We start from the raw sequence: 15,581 nt of genomic DNA, 5'->3' as shown, positions 1-15,581 counted from the left end.
CAGCTATAGAGAGAAAGAAGTATAAGAAAGAGAGCTGAACTGAAGAGGAATGCGAAGTGAGAGCATCAATGAATGGAAAAGGGACTGTGAATGTCTCAATGAAGGAAAGGGTACAGACCAGAGGACAAAGGAATGAAACATATTTGGATTTCTGGAACGAGCATAAGACAAAATTTGAAGTGGCAAATGAAACAGGAAAGAAACAGGGGAAATCAAGTGTGAATGCTGGCTTGGAAGAATTCTGACAGAATGAGTGGTTGGGGAGGTGCAATATTTATGAAGGGATAATTTTTAGGAAATAGCAATTCTCAGATAAAGTTAAGGAAGTAGAGTAGGAATATTGAAGAAATACATCATATTCAGTGGCTCCTTCTACTTCTCATCCTTTCTTCCCGACACTTAGCATCATTTTCAGTTAAAGATTCTTTCATCAAAATCTCTCTTTTTCTTTGTAAAACACCAACAGTCTTCTCTGTTCCCATCAGCCCTCTCCCTCAGCTCCTATCAGCTGAGGGGGACAGAGTTTGTCCAGCCCTTACAGGTTGTCCTGTGTTGAGAGCCAACGTATTGCACCACTTTGTGCTGCCTCATGGAAAGGGACAATGTAGCCTCATCAGTCATATGCTCTGCCATGAACACCACCTGGCATTATGGAGGAAAAAGACAACCCATGACTGTCTTCTTCCTTACTAGATGTTCAGAGAAGAAGCTCCATGGTTTCCAGTTCTCCTCTCTACAAAGGAGTATGAGCTTTTTCTTCCGACAAGGAAGATGAAGAGGCCCAAAAATGTTTTCCACATCACTTTTGCAGAGGGGATAAGATTCAGGGTAGCTTCCTCCTTCTCTAGGCAATCTTCTAGTGGGTTACATGGTAGAATGAGGAAAAAACCTGTGAGAATCCTAGTTCCCAGAATTGAGCTCTATAAGTACCAAAGACCACACAAGGAAGAGGAGAAGCACAGACATAAGAAAATATGACTGGTATGCAAGATGACAAAGCAATGTGTGAAAAAAGATGACAATAAAAGTAGTTGGTGGGGAGGGAATAAGGGAGACAAGTTTGGACAAAGGGAAAAAAGGAAAATAAAAGACCTCCCTTTGCAATGCTTGCCATGCAGAAGCCTTCTGTTCCCATCCACAACCAGTGCCTACAGCCTCTTTTCTTCCTTGCTCCCTTCCCTCTGTCTACCCACCAGATCTCTTTGCTTCCCACCACTCACAGTAAATGGTGAAAACAAGAAGCTGTGCTCAGCACAGCAGCTTGCAGTACTACTCCCTTCAAGAGCTTTCCCTGTAACACTCTCAATCCCAGAGAGACAAGAAAGCAAAGCAATGACCAGATTATAATAAATATCATTCACTTTAATCTGCATGCATTTGAAGCACTGAAGGCTGAAGTAAGAACTTTGACAGTGGAAGAGCACTTTCTCTTGCACTGTCACTGCATCCCTGCTGGAGAAAAACTCCTGTAGCTTCCCCTCCTCATTCCTACAGTTTTTCCCTGTGATCCTAGGGCCTTCACAGCATATGTGAGAACTGCAATGCAAAGGATCTCTTGCTTCACACTATTTGTCATTTCAATTTACTGACAACTTCTGCTTAAGGGTGGCTACACCAAATCTTTTGCTTCACTTTTACATAACTGTGGTTAGTATTTAGAGCTAAAAAGAAAGATATTAAGAGTATTTTTGTAGTAAAGGAACAAATATTACATTTTTTTACTGTATATACACAGAGAGAGTATTTTATTAAATGTATTTTAAATATAGTAGTTACAGTGTCAGGCTGATAGAAACAATATCATACACAACTGAAACCCATAGATTTTTACTTTTAACTATTTGTTTTCAGTCAAAGAAGGTAAATTACTAGTGACTTCAGCTCAACTGGACATTTCATGCAATGCTTCTGAAAGATGTGGAGAAAGAAACCTGAAACAAGCTAACCAAAAAAACAGAGTCGAAACAGAGCCTGTAGACAACTGAGAGTATTTTTAAACTCCTTACCACAGCCTAAATTCCATTAGCATGAGACTTGGAAGGACACATCTGTTATTCTTTAAGGAACTAAAGCAGTTGGCTGGCCTCCTAGCTCTTGAACAAAGTGTTCAGGGCTCACATGGCAACACTGTGCTGCCTATAACGAATCTGTTTAATTTAAATTATTTTTCTAAAGGAAAAAAGAAAGGAAGGAGTAATGATTGAAAAGCATCTGTGAAAGATCTGCTATCCATCATCTGGAGTTATTAGAAGCATCACAAATGTGGAAGTACTGTAGATAAAAAGTGCAATGTCTGGAGATTAGTGTAGCTTCCTGTTTTATTCTCTTGTATGTGAATGGAGAGTTGACAGAACAGGTGTGTAGAAAGCTCTGTTTGAGTTCGGATTATTCACAAGAAACTGACTCAAAATATTGGCCACCCTTTTATTTTCTTAACTATCCCTCTGTTAGATTGCAAGTGCATATTGAAAATGAGAGTGCAGACTTCTTTACATGAGATTTTGGGGTAAAAATCTGAGCCTAAAGATTCCATAAAATCCAGATTTGGGAGAGTAGGGTGAAAAAAGCAAAGGGCGGAAGATAGACTAAGGGAGTAAAATTATTTATAGAAACAAAACAAGGGTTAAGTGAAATCAGATGACCTCAGAGCTATCCATGAAGAACTGTACTAAGGAAACCACAGAAATAAATTCTAGACAGAGAAAAGTTCCCATTCATGCTTTAAGTAAAGGGATTCATGTCTTCATGTCTGAATGGCTACAAAACTCAGGCTGAGATAGGAGCCAGGTATAGGGGATAGCATACATATGCCTGTATGTATGCTATTTAGAGAGGTGCAGTGGGTTAGTAAAGTATGAAAAATTACAAGGAACATTTACAAGAAATATATAGGGGAAAGGTTTTGTGAGTAGATGAGTAGACTTCATCCACTGCATTCAAAACCCTTCAGTACACAAGTTTTACAGTATCGTCATAACCAATACAATGTGAAAATGTAAAATATAAAGGCTAAATGGGGAAAACACTCCTATAAACTGTCCTGAGTTCATGCAAAACCTAACTTGGATCCCCTAATCCTTAATACCTCTTTCAGGAATCTTATATGAAGCAGGGTATTTCCATGTCTTTGCGTTGTTTTAGTGTTGGTAGGCGAAGAAAATCTACAGAGACGAACTGAAAGTTTGAATTTGTTGTTTGTGAAGGGTTTTTTTATTTTTTTTTTTAACTGTTGTACAACTAGGCCTGTTGAAGATATGAAGTTCCTGTTTCTAAAGACTTCTTTTAGAAGTTCTTTAGGCCTACAGTAACCTGGCTGAGACACTCTTGATGGGAGATTGCCTTTGTGTCTGGTCACCCTTTGCCTAGGGTGTATAGCTTTATTGATATGTTATAGTTTTTCTTCCTTCATTCAAACGATTTAAAAAACCACAAGTGTTGTTCTCTGGCCAGCCAAGTTCCAGATGCCTCATAACACATGCTGGTCATGGAAGTGTTTCAAATACTATGTCAAGTAAAACCCTCCAATTATAAAAAAGCACTATAATCATACATTTAGGAACATATGTTTAAACTGGCTTCATCTATTTTAAGCAGAACAAAAGCCAATTGAAAAGTTTCAAGGGAGATTACACCATTTTGAATGGAGACACTAACAGGATTATTTTGGGTTAAGAACCTTTTGATTTAAAGCTGAAAATTAAAATAAATATAGTATAGAAATATGAGATTTCAGCATGTATGTACTAAAAGATGGTTGCCCGGAGATCTTTTCCACCTATTCCAACTCTGTCAGTGTTTTGCTATATTAGCTGTAATTAGGAGGGATAACGTTTCTAGGAAGAAATAATTTGCAGTAGGTTAAATGAGGTTGAAAACATTGGGCAAACCTGCAGGCCTCTCAAGTCTTTCAGTCACTGAATAGCTCTTTCCCACTTTTGTCTGTCTGTAACTTAATATACAAATTGATCCAACTTAATGTACTGGCTGATCTGTCCGAGTTCTGCCACTGAGAAATACAATCATGCTTGTGTGCTCTCAGAAAACACTTTAGCACCAGTTCAGAAGGGGTATTGATATATGCTAGGCTTCATGCTCACAACTGATTCTGGTCCAAGGAATTGTGGCCCCATACTCAGAGTACTCTCATGCATCAGAGCATGCAAGCTATAATTTCAGAGTTCAGCCTTAATGTGGCACAGATGAAAGTCTGCCTTCAAGCCCTCAGCTCTTCCCAGGCAGTTACAGTCAGCACCATTTACTTTCCAGATCATTTCTCTGCACAATATACAAGATATCGCCCACTGTATGTCAGGGGAAAAGTGAATAAATATGGAATTCATTTCACCTCCCACTTTTACTAATAGAAGAATAGGAAGAAGCATATAGGGAAAAGCTTACGAGCCTTTGAATCATTTAATTTTATTGTTTAGGAGGGAATGAGTAAGCACTTGCTCAAACTATAGAATGATTGACCTTTGAGGCCAGCAGACCTGGTGGTTGTGCACAGCATAACTACTTGCCAGAGTAGAGAATGAATCGAATGGCATCAATGTATTTTTCATTTTCAAACTCATCTTCTTGGGCCTCATGGAGGAACAGAAATGATGCCACTGCGGACAAAATAGCGCCAAACTTATACTATTTCCTCTCTTGCATTTACTTCCTCCATCTGCTCACATTTCCTGGGTGACATGTTCATCTCAGCACTGTTTAGTTGAAGATCCATCCAGACTGCAAGCCTTTACAACTTCCATTTTCAGCAGTAGACAGCATTTCTGAGTGATTTGCTATGATTTTCATTTGTGCATGTTGACCTCAGCAGCAGCAAAAATGAGCTCTGTTAGCATAACATGAAGTGTGCGTTGTCATTTTTGCTCAACAACAGAGAGGAGACTGTGTTCAGAGAGCCACTAATGCAGAGGAGGGCTTTTCCTCTCATCCTCAAGCCTGTAGATTCTCACATATCCTGAGCGTGCTCTTCTGATGTCATGTTAGTGTCCCACCATGAAAAAGCAGGCTTGCTTGCTTGGCTTTCCTTTTAGGGAGAGATTATTCTCCCATTCTTCAAAAGAAATTTTGACATCAGTGGTTTTAAGATTTTCCATTTTGCATTTAAGCTAAGAGGTTTAGACATGGTATTTCCTGAAGGTCATATTCTATCCTAACATATTTCTCATGGGTTTTGACAAGAGAATTTGCATTGAATCTGAGAAATATTTGGCAAAGAAGAAAGAAATGGAGGGTATGACACACAGAGATAGGGTCTGAGATAATTGGGTAATTGTATAAGGATTTAGTATTTTCCAATAAGCCCATAGAGACTGCTCAATCAAGATCTCAATCACAAGTGTATGTGTTTAAATAAAATGTAGGAGCACAAAAGGAGAGGTGGACTCTGTAACTAAGATCTTCATTTAGTTTTTGAGAGAACAGGCAGGAATTTGACAATGTCTTCCAGATATCCTTCAATCACTGGGTTGCTGGTTATTTTAATATAATTCCAACTGCTTTAGCAAAAAACTTGTTACTGAAACATCTCTATCATTCTTTCTCATTGGCATTGTTTTATTCATGTTGGATTTCAGAAACTGGCATTTTCCCACTGAAGAGAAGCTTCCTGGAAACTAGTTACCATGCCCTCTCTGCAAACACTTTTATTACTGCTTTGGTTCATTTGCAGCTTAATAGATGAAATGTGGCTCTGGAGTTGAGGAGAGATTTTATTTCTCACTCTCCTGCTTATTCCTCTCTGTCCTACCCTCTCCCCAAGAGAAATACAGACAATTCCCTCCTTTCCAAAGTACCTTGAGATTTGCTGCTGGTCATCCCTTCATGAAGGTTAGCTATATTATTTAATCTCCATAGCCCCCTTCTCTCCCCATTGGTTTGATTCATACCACTGTTTGTACAAACACAAAATTTTTGTGTGCTCCCAGCCATTCATTCAAGGTCTCTTAATTCATTCAAAGCCACTTAATTCCTATATTATATTATCAAAAACTTTGTCTCACACTGTCAGTGAAATGTGATTACTCCTCTAAAATTGTTTTTCAGAAACTAACCTCTGTGTTTATAGCAAATCAAAACAGAATGTAATCAACTCAGTTTGCTTTTGACAGATGTTTAAAGCAATTTTATGCTACATAGCTTCCTTGCATCTGGTTTCTGCAGTGCCAGGATACACTAGTTACTATTTAGGTTCACCGAATATAGGGTGGATTGTTTGCCATTAGATAATCCTCTTCTATATACTACTATACCTTTACTGCTAACATTCGTATTATGAGTTTAATGCTTGCAAAATGTGGTACTCTGACAGAAATTAAAAGTTAAGTCCTCCATTTATAAATGGGGAAAAGCACACTAGCTTCCTTTACTGCCTTATTAAAGTGCCATAACACTAACATGGATCCAGTTGCAAAATTAAAATATCCTTGAGGATATGCTTAGCTGTAAACAAGAGAGTTGCCCCATTATATGTCTTGAAATTAATGATACTAATTCTGCTCTAAATTAAGTAGTTGAATTGCTCTTTCAAACTGATGCTCTACTGCCCACTCCTGGACATAGAAAAGTAAATCATCCTCAAAATCTGTTACACTCATGACTTCCCTTCTGAGCTTTTGAAGCTGACTCTGAGGCAGACAGCTGTTTCACCAAGCGCCAGAACCCACTGGATAATCATGATCTGAATTCAAACCCATTATGGACTGTATTTGAGCCAGTTGTCTGAAATGCTCTGCATTTCCCCACTGACTGGCAAATTTCCCTTTTCCTTCTTACTATTGGCCATAAAATTAATTTCAATATTCCTGATCTTCATCAGGCTACAAGTAACATGAAAGTACATAGCATGCATTACATCTAGTAATCACCCTAGAGAAATTATTCTTCTTCTCAAGCTTAAATGTCAAACAATTAATCATAAGCTGAAACATCCCATGAAGAAGGAACATCTAAGAAATGCAACTTTGGTTATTATATGAAAAAATGTATTAATAAAAAGTATAATATCTTGGAATAGAAACATGATTAGTGTCCTTAACATAGTATTTAAATAATTCACTCCCCCAGGTGAGAATAAAGGCTATTTGAAACAGATGCTATAATGCACAAAATATATTCTCTTATCCCTACCACTGGCTTTGGAGACAGCTCCTGTCATTTAGTAGTGTTTGGGCTAAAGTAGTTTTTCACATTATTTCTCTCTCACCTCTTTGAGGCTACAAAGGGATGCTGTTAATTATTGTTTTAGGAGTAATTACCATAGGGTGATAAACTAAAAAAATAGCTATTAAAAATGAAAGTATGAAAAATAAAACCATGACTATATCAAAGTGAAATTTTTCAAAAGGATAGATTCCAGTGTACAGTAAGACCTGTAGCAGCCTGCACCTGTAATGCAAGGGAAGAATAAATGTCATGAGTTCAGGGAAGGCATAAACAGTCACAAACAGCCTTGGTACTACTATTCTTGCTCTTACAGTTACACTCTGTAAATGCTGAGCTTTAGATCTTCCCTGAAGTCTCACTGGCTTGGGGACAGTGTGTCTGTACCAGGGATACACCAGTTAATTTTTAGCTTTTTCTCTCTCCCTGTTTGGGACCTTCTTAATAAATTTTTCCAAAAAAAAAATCCATGATGGGAACGGCTCCCCCAAAGCAGTGTAGTTGCAAACTAGTTAACATGTTGTTATTTCCCAGTGTAGTCATGTCCTTGGAGTTCCTTGATGACAAATCCTTTCTGTCTTTTCCTGGTCCCTTTCCCTGACTTCAAAGGCATCCACAGAATTTTTTCTTTAGCGCCCAAGGATTTAACAGACATATTGGCAGTAGCTAGGAATTTAATTGTTTCTGATAGTATCAGCAGCAAGTATTCACATTTAGGAGATGCGCTTATCTGATTTGTATGGTACCTGTTTCCCTAAGAAAGCTCTACAGTCCTAGCACTGCACAGTACTTGCGTACACCATAAGCATGAATATGCAACAGCAACATTATTCAAGAATCACAGTGAATGATAATAACCTTTTTTTCCCACAAAATTAATCAGAAAATATGTAACTCAGCATATTTAAATAATGCACTGAAATCAGAACACAGCATGAATAATATTTAAATTCAACATGACAACATAAGAAATATAAAAGAGAGTATTCAGAGTAATGGAAATAAGGAATTTTGAAAACTACATTTTCTGAAGGAGGAAATAATTAAAAGACCTACTTCAGTAAGATAATTTATAGAATCACCTTATCATCAAATAAAAAGTATAGTTAGACTAAATGATGTCTCCATAAAATGAAAAGGAGAATAAATGAAAGCAAGACAGATATATATATATTGCTTTGTGGGAAGGCACAGAAACTAAACCAGGAAGATTGTTCTCATGAAAGACATCTCATTTCTTGTGGCTGAAACCTGTGTGTCACTAAAAGCACTTTAAGGAAAAAAAGCCTTTTAAAAATGTGTCTATAAACTTAAGCACATATCAAACCAAACAGCAGGATAACAAGGATCTCAAGTCCACATTTCTGAATGTTGGAGCTCACAGTGGGAGGGTATGTAAAAGCAAATGCCTGAAAAATACTCCTTTTCCATGACAGTACCTCATTTTGAGTCAGAGAAAAGGAGTGTACTTAGGGGAAGGTATTTGTTTTATATTTCACTGCTGCTGTTGAAATATATTCAAGATACCCTGATTCTGCGCATTGCAAACCAAATTCTAGACAGCAGGTGAAGTGCAATGGACAAGAGCCTCAGTCAGCTAAGCTCTGACTTTGATATCATTTAGTGCCTTTAAAAGTCCAGATGGAAGTGCCTTCCTTCTCTCTCTCCTGGTGTGATACAGACAGTTATGTCTTGTATTTAACTAAATGACATGGTCTTTGGACAACAGTGTTTTACTCTGCTGAATAAAAAGAATCTCTTACATTGCTACTAGTGGATCAAGAGTATCTGCCTCAAATTTAGCTGTTTCTAGCTGTTTTTCCTAAGCACAGTCAAAAATACTGCTCAGTGGTTTAGTGTGTTTCTTGACCCTGTGTCTTGTAGATCTGCACACAGGGAGCCTTTAAAAAGCCCTTTCTTATGTAGACTTCCATACCAATATTCATCAACATCTGCTGCAATACAAATATGTCTTTTTGACAGTTAGCAGCCATTGTGAATAGTGGCTGATTACTTCCATTCTGCTGTCCAGGCTTACATAAATATCAAGACATGACAGCAGGGATGAGGAAGGTGTCACCACAGCTTCACTCTGGCACATAAAAGGGTGGTGGGGAAGTAATAATGCTTTCGCTCCAATATAGGCTGCTCAATTAAACCAATCACTGATCGTAGACAAAGGCGCTCTGAATTCACAGATGGGAACAACGCCATCCTCGCAGATGGGCATGAGCATCCAGCACCAATGAACATTGTACTACCACTGAATATCTGAGTTGATGCCTGGCCAGAAATGTCAAAAAAACAGGTGCTGATTCTAATCTTCTATGCCCACAATACAAGGAAACACACCACCAGCCATTAATCCAACACCTGTCTGGGTTAATTTTCAGAAGTCCCCGGGGAAACATAAGGAGAGTTTAATGAGTAGGTTTAAAACAAGCTAAGTGTTTTGAAATGCATTTCTATATTTATAAATCTTAGAAGAGAAAGTTTATTTTAAATCTGATTTCGGTGTCATCTTCTTGATTTTATGAGAACATGAGAATAATCTTCCAGGAAAACAATAGTTCTCCTGAAGCCAGTGATCTTGTTGCCCACTGTAGAATTCCAGATAGTCTAAAGGGAACAAAGACCACATATCACCAAAGACAACGTTGCTTTTACCGCTATTGGATTTACACATTTAATCATTCTGTAGAGGACACTGAAGAAAGAAGGAATACGTTAGAAAGAGAGGCATAAAAAGAAAGGCAGGAATGAATGACATTGATCTTTAAGAGAATGGTCAAGATACCTGCAAAATCATAGATTTGTTTGACAGCATTTATTGTAATCATGAGGGAGCACAGCTTGAAGCTCTCTTCTGAAGACTGTACTTCTCCAGTATCAATATATTTCCAACAGCTTTAAAAGGCATAGGCAGCCTGGGGCTCATTTTCTCACTTGGGTCCCTCTTCATTCTTATCTACTGCATGAATGCCTGCCTAGTGAAAGGCGAAGGGGCTCACAGAAATAGGAATGTTTTTGGAGAGGGGTCTTAATTGTTGTCTTCCTTCAAGTGAGAAAAGAAGCACAAGAAAAAAGGTAGAAAATAAAAGGTAGAAAAGGTATGAGGGAATAAAGAAATGTTGAAAAATGTCAAAGCAGTGCATAGGAAAAACTTGTGAAACTGAATGGTTTCATTACATTGTACTACACAGGGGATTTTATTGTTTAGAAAACGTTGAATAAGTACTTGCTCAAAATATAGAAAGATTGAACTTTGAGGTCAGTAGACCTGGTGGTAGTGCACAGCATAACTACTTGCCAGTGTGTATAGAGTGAATCAAATGCCATCAATGTATTTTTCGTCTTCAAACTCATCTTCTGGGCCTCATGGAGGAACAGAAATGGTGCCACTGCAGGCAAAATAGCATCAAACTAATACTATTTCCTCTCTTGCATTTGCTTCCTCCATCTGCTCACATTTCCTGGGTGACAGGTTATCTCAGGAATGTTTAGTTTAAGATCCATCTAGACTGAATTCATGTGTGATTGTTGACCTCATCAGCAGCAAAAATTCCTTCTCTGTTAGTATTTCATGATCCTAGTAGCCCCAGATACTAGGGAGAAAATTAACTCTATCCCAGCTGAAACCAGGACCCCTCAGCAGCAGTAAAAATGAGCTCTGTTAGCATAACATGAAATGTGCCTTTTCCTTTTTGCTCAACAACAGAGAGAGAGGAAACTGTGTTCAGAGAGCCACTAATGCAGAGGAGAGCTCTTTCTCTCATCCTCAAGCCTGCATACTCTCACATAGCCTGAGTGTGCTCTCTTGACATCATGTTAGTGTCCCACCATGAAAAAGCAGGCTTGCTTGCTTGGCTTCCCCTTTAGAAAGAGACCATTCTCCTGTTCTTCAAAAGATACTTTGCCTTGTGGAAGAGGGAAATGATATTCAGGAAATGTGAAAGGTAATGGACAAGAAAGGAAAAAGGAGCAATATAGGAAAGTATGATTTTTGTGGAGGAAAATAAAGCAATGGCTTTTTCTCCATCTCATCTAGTCTTCTCAGTCTCACATCATGTCACTTACTATCAGGTTCACTTTGATCAGACAAGAAAGTTAATGATACCTAATTCTGCAGAGGAGAAGGAAAAAAGTTGTTTGTGGATAATGAGTACATCTACCTTATTTTACAATTCAGATGTATACAATCTTTAATGGCTATATCAGCCTTCATAGGGTTTGTATGGACACTGACATACTTAGGTTTTCTGTGAACTGATATTTCTATACTTTACAGATCTAAACAAACTGCTTCTCTTACAGACTTTTTTCTTTTTTCCACTATGTTAATAATCATGGGCCCAACTCCTATCTTTGGGTTTTGTCTTTCTTTTAAGAAAGTAGTGGCCCTGTGAACAAATAAACATTATGAGATGTTACAAAAGCTCTACTGTACATAAAATTAGTTAATTTATTTTGAGTGGAATCCTTACTAGTTTTCATGTTTACCTGTATCTAAAGCAGGAATAAATGTATGCTTTTGACATATTGGAAAGTCTTAGCCATTTGAATGCTTAATTCTTTACAGAATTCACAGGTACAGAGAGGAATTACAATCCATGTTCTTCTAGGCGTAAACAAGGTATCGGGTATAAACTGTCAGTTCTTGTAAGGAGATACAAACACCCTCCTGCCAGTCTCCTTGAACAGAAGTTCAACATTTGCTTTCTGTTAGTAAACATTCTCTGCTTGCCCAGTTTTCATATCAGTGAAAATCCCCCTAAGGCAAACAAACTCCTTGACAAAGTGCCTAAGGGTTTGGATCCAGTACTTAATATAAAAAATGTCTTTGATTTGGGCACTGGGTAAGACATTAGTTGCTTTAGTAGAAAGCTGAGATGTGGTGAGATTTACTAACAATTATCTGAAAAGATTTTATTTCCATCTACAATTTTTGTTCAGTTCACATAAACATGATATTTGGATATGGTATGAGAAGATGAAGTCTGTTTCAAAGTGGAAATTCACCATGATGTTGTGTGCAGAGAGAAAAAGAACGGTCGATTTGTTTTTATTGAAATACTTTCAATTTTGAAAACAAGCTGCTTTTCTTTCTTTTTCTTTTTTTTTTTTTCCTGTCAAAAATACAAACGAAGAAGTATTTGATAAAAGAAAAGTGTAAGAAACATATAATTTGGAAAAAGCCCCATATTCTCTGCATAGGTGAATTATAAAAAGGCAAAAGTTTGTTAAAGAAATTGAATCAAAAGTGATATATATGTTCTGGAAAACCATTGTCATTTGAAGGACAGCAGCATAAACAATTACCTTACTTACGAAGGCTGCTTTCTTTGTTCAGCAACTAGTCTTTTCTTCCTGTGTTGTGAAAAAATAAATGCTGTTAAGATAGTTAATCAACCTTTATAACATGATCAATTGTTTTTATTACCTTTTTTCATGAAAGTGTGTGTTATTACTAAACAAAAGCAGTCGCTATTGTAAAACAGAATTTTTCTGTGAAATATTTTTTGTATTTTCACAATTTTGTCCCTACCCACCAAACTTTCAACCCTGTCATTACAATTGCCAAGTGATAAAAATTAGGAACCATGTCATCTTCCTGTGTTGAGATGATTATATCTCTGTGGGTGTGATTCTTGTCAGCTAACTCTTACTAAATCAGTTTAATTCTGGCACAAAACACTTATCTTGGCGTTCCCTGTAGTCAATAAAGAGACATGGACATTCCTCAGGGAGATTAATTAACTCTGTCTTGCATGCTTATTTTGAGCCATCTTTTAAAAGTAGGGTTTTTTTCCTGCCATAATATATTAAAGGAGTTTATATCAACTAACTTCTGCATGATCTATTTTTTGATGGTTCAAGTCTGATGTTAACAGCTTAACTGTGAATGTGAAACAGTTCAAACATTAGAAGATTTTGAGTATGTGTATGCAAATATCCCCAAAATAGGAACTGCAATGGGAATGATGGCTCCAACTGGAGATAGTTGTGCTGCATACATTGCAAAAAAAAAATAGAATAAATGTTGATTTGAAGATGTGATAGAATAGGCTAACCAGCTTGAACTAGAGAAAGAATAGAGATATAGATCTGGAGATTCCTTCCTTTGTGCATTGTAGAGAGGTTTTGATGAGCACCTCTGTGAGTTCACCAGTATGTGTGCTACAAAGGCTTTTCTTTTACTTAAGCACACTTATTTTTAGCAAGACGACCCCTGTTGGATTTGCTTTCATTCCTCATATTATTACAGCAATTACCCTACAGGTGGAAGCGATAGTCACAAATTGAGATGGGAAGGTTATTCAGACTGAATTCAGTCTGATAATGTATATGTTCAAATAAGAGATTGATTTCTTTTAAAACTTAGTTTTGAATGCCTGGCATGAACTGTTCTATACACAGGAACAGTAAGAAGAGCTAGGGAGAATATTTCAGCTACTTCTCTATTTTCTGTTTACTTGAAGCAGTTTTGCTAGAGGATAATTAAAAACATAGTAAATCAGTTTTCGGATCCCCTGCAAACTAGTTTCAAGACCCTTGATTAGGTATCATCCATTTCAGTTTGGTCAGGAAATATCTGCCTAATCTAATCTGCCACATTCCTAATGTGCACATCCTCAGAGTGTTTAATTGCCTCACTGAGAGCAATTTCTGTGGAGCTGGAAGGAAAACTCTCACTAATATTGTATAAGACTGAAAGTTTAGTGAGCAAAATATGCTGGTGATTCATAGGTAGCTTTCTACACTTTACTTAATCAGATGCACCGGGAATCTACTTAATTGTACATCATCCCAGGGAACCAATTTGGCCTAAGGTAGAGAATGGCATTGACTGCTGAGTAATGAAGATACTTCTGAGAAATATTTCTGTTTAATAGATATCATTCAGCAAGGTCCAACAACTTAGGTTGTGTTTAAGTACATGACAAATGAGCACAATATTCTACATTTTCCATTTTCTAAAACAGAAGTAGCCAAATAAAAAAGTAAAAATAAGTAATTAAGCTGGAATAACGTAATTTTATCTGTCTGTGTTTATACATTACTGTATCTTATTTTGAGTAATTCACAGCTTTAAATTGCATCCAAGTCTGCAAGAGACCATTGAAACATTATTTACTGCTGGATGTCAGCTATATCTGTCAGCACTCCAAAAATGTACAGTTGACAATGAGTCATAAATAAGAGATTAATTAATGCGGTAGTTGGAAGTTATGCTGCTGATTCAGATATTTAGTATCCACTTCGCTAAGATAATTTGCATATGTTCTGCCCTCTTATCATCTGTTAAAAGATTTGATTAGAAAAAGGAGTATAAGAACATTGGTGGCTGAAGAAAAGACAGGGACACATGGGAAGGACTCATGGTGGTGTTTGGCTGAAGCCTCAGAACAGAAGAAAACAGCCCTTAGTGCTGGCATGAAAAAGGCTGAGAGAATCAGTGAGAGTGACAGGGTTGGTGCCCTTGGAAACAGAACAATAGGCAATATATTTAGAAGCTCAAAGGCCAACCATGAAAATACCTAATTGGTTTACATTCTTGATTTAAGCCCTGTTCCCTTATTCTGCATTTTATTGGTTTTTTATTCAAGTCACTGGGAATTTTGCCAGTCCTCCCAGTGGGATAATTATGTTTACTGGAAAAGCATTTTCAGATATTAAAAGAATTTATAGCAGTATAAAATATTGCATGCATATTACAGATGAAACAGGCATCACATATTAAAGGTGACATATATGTGTAAAACAGCAGAGTTATAGGAAAAAATAATTAATTAGAAGTCTTAGCTACTTCACCTAGCTCTGTCCCCCAGTTCTCCCTTTGACTTTAATATTCCCCCAAAATTGTTAAATCCTATGGTAACATCCTATGTCCTAGTGAATGCCTGTGCAGCTACTGAAGGTTAGCCATATTTTTTTCAGGGCAAATATGAAATTCCTGAAGAAACAGTTGACTATTTCTTTATAAGCACTCATGGGAAATCAGCAATTTCTGCCTTAACCTGTTTTTTCTGAACATATGATGCTATGGGTTCCTATTATTGACTGCTAGGAAACTGCACCCTGATTTGGTACTTAGATCTAAGATCCCTATGTAGTTAAAGAAAAAAAAATAGGCACTTTTAGATCTGTTTCCTCTTAAATCTCAAACAAATGTAGACATCTCATTTTTGCATGACTTAAATCACTCTTCAGAACTGTCTGTTTGCCTTACCCAAATGAGCTTGGGTGACCAGATCATATTTAGATATCTACATTTGGTCAGATGAATCTCACCCTGTGACTCCAAATTTCTAGCAAAACTACTGATATTTATGTTAATGAGGCTGTGAATTGGGTTAAATAATGAAGCAGTCCTTCTATAACATCCAGAGTTGCCAAAAATGGGGGTCTGC

This window comes from Tyto alba, unplaced genomic scaffold (assembly GCF_018691265.1).
Source record: "Tyto alba isolate M040663 unplaced genomic scaffold, T.alba_DEE_v4.0 Super-Scaffold_45, whole genome shotgun sequence".
NCBI classification, from domain to species: domain Eukaryota; kingdom Metazoa; phylum Chordata; class Aves; order Strigiformes; family Tytonidae; genus Tyto; species Tyto alba.
This window is presented reverse-complemented; position numbering follows the sequence as displayed.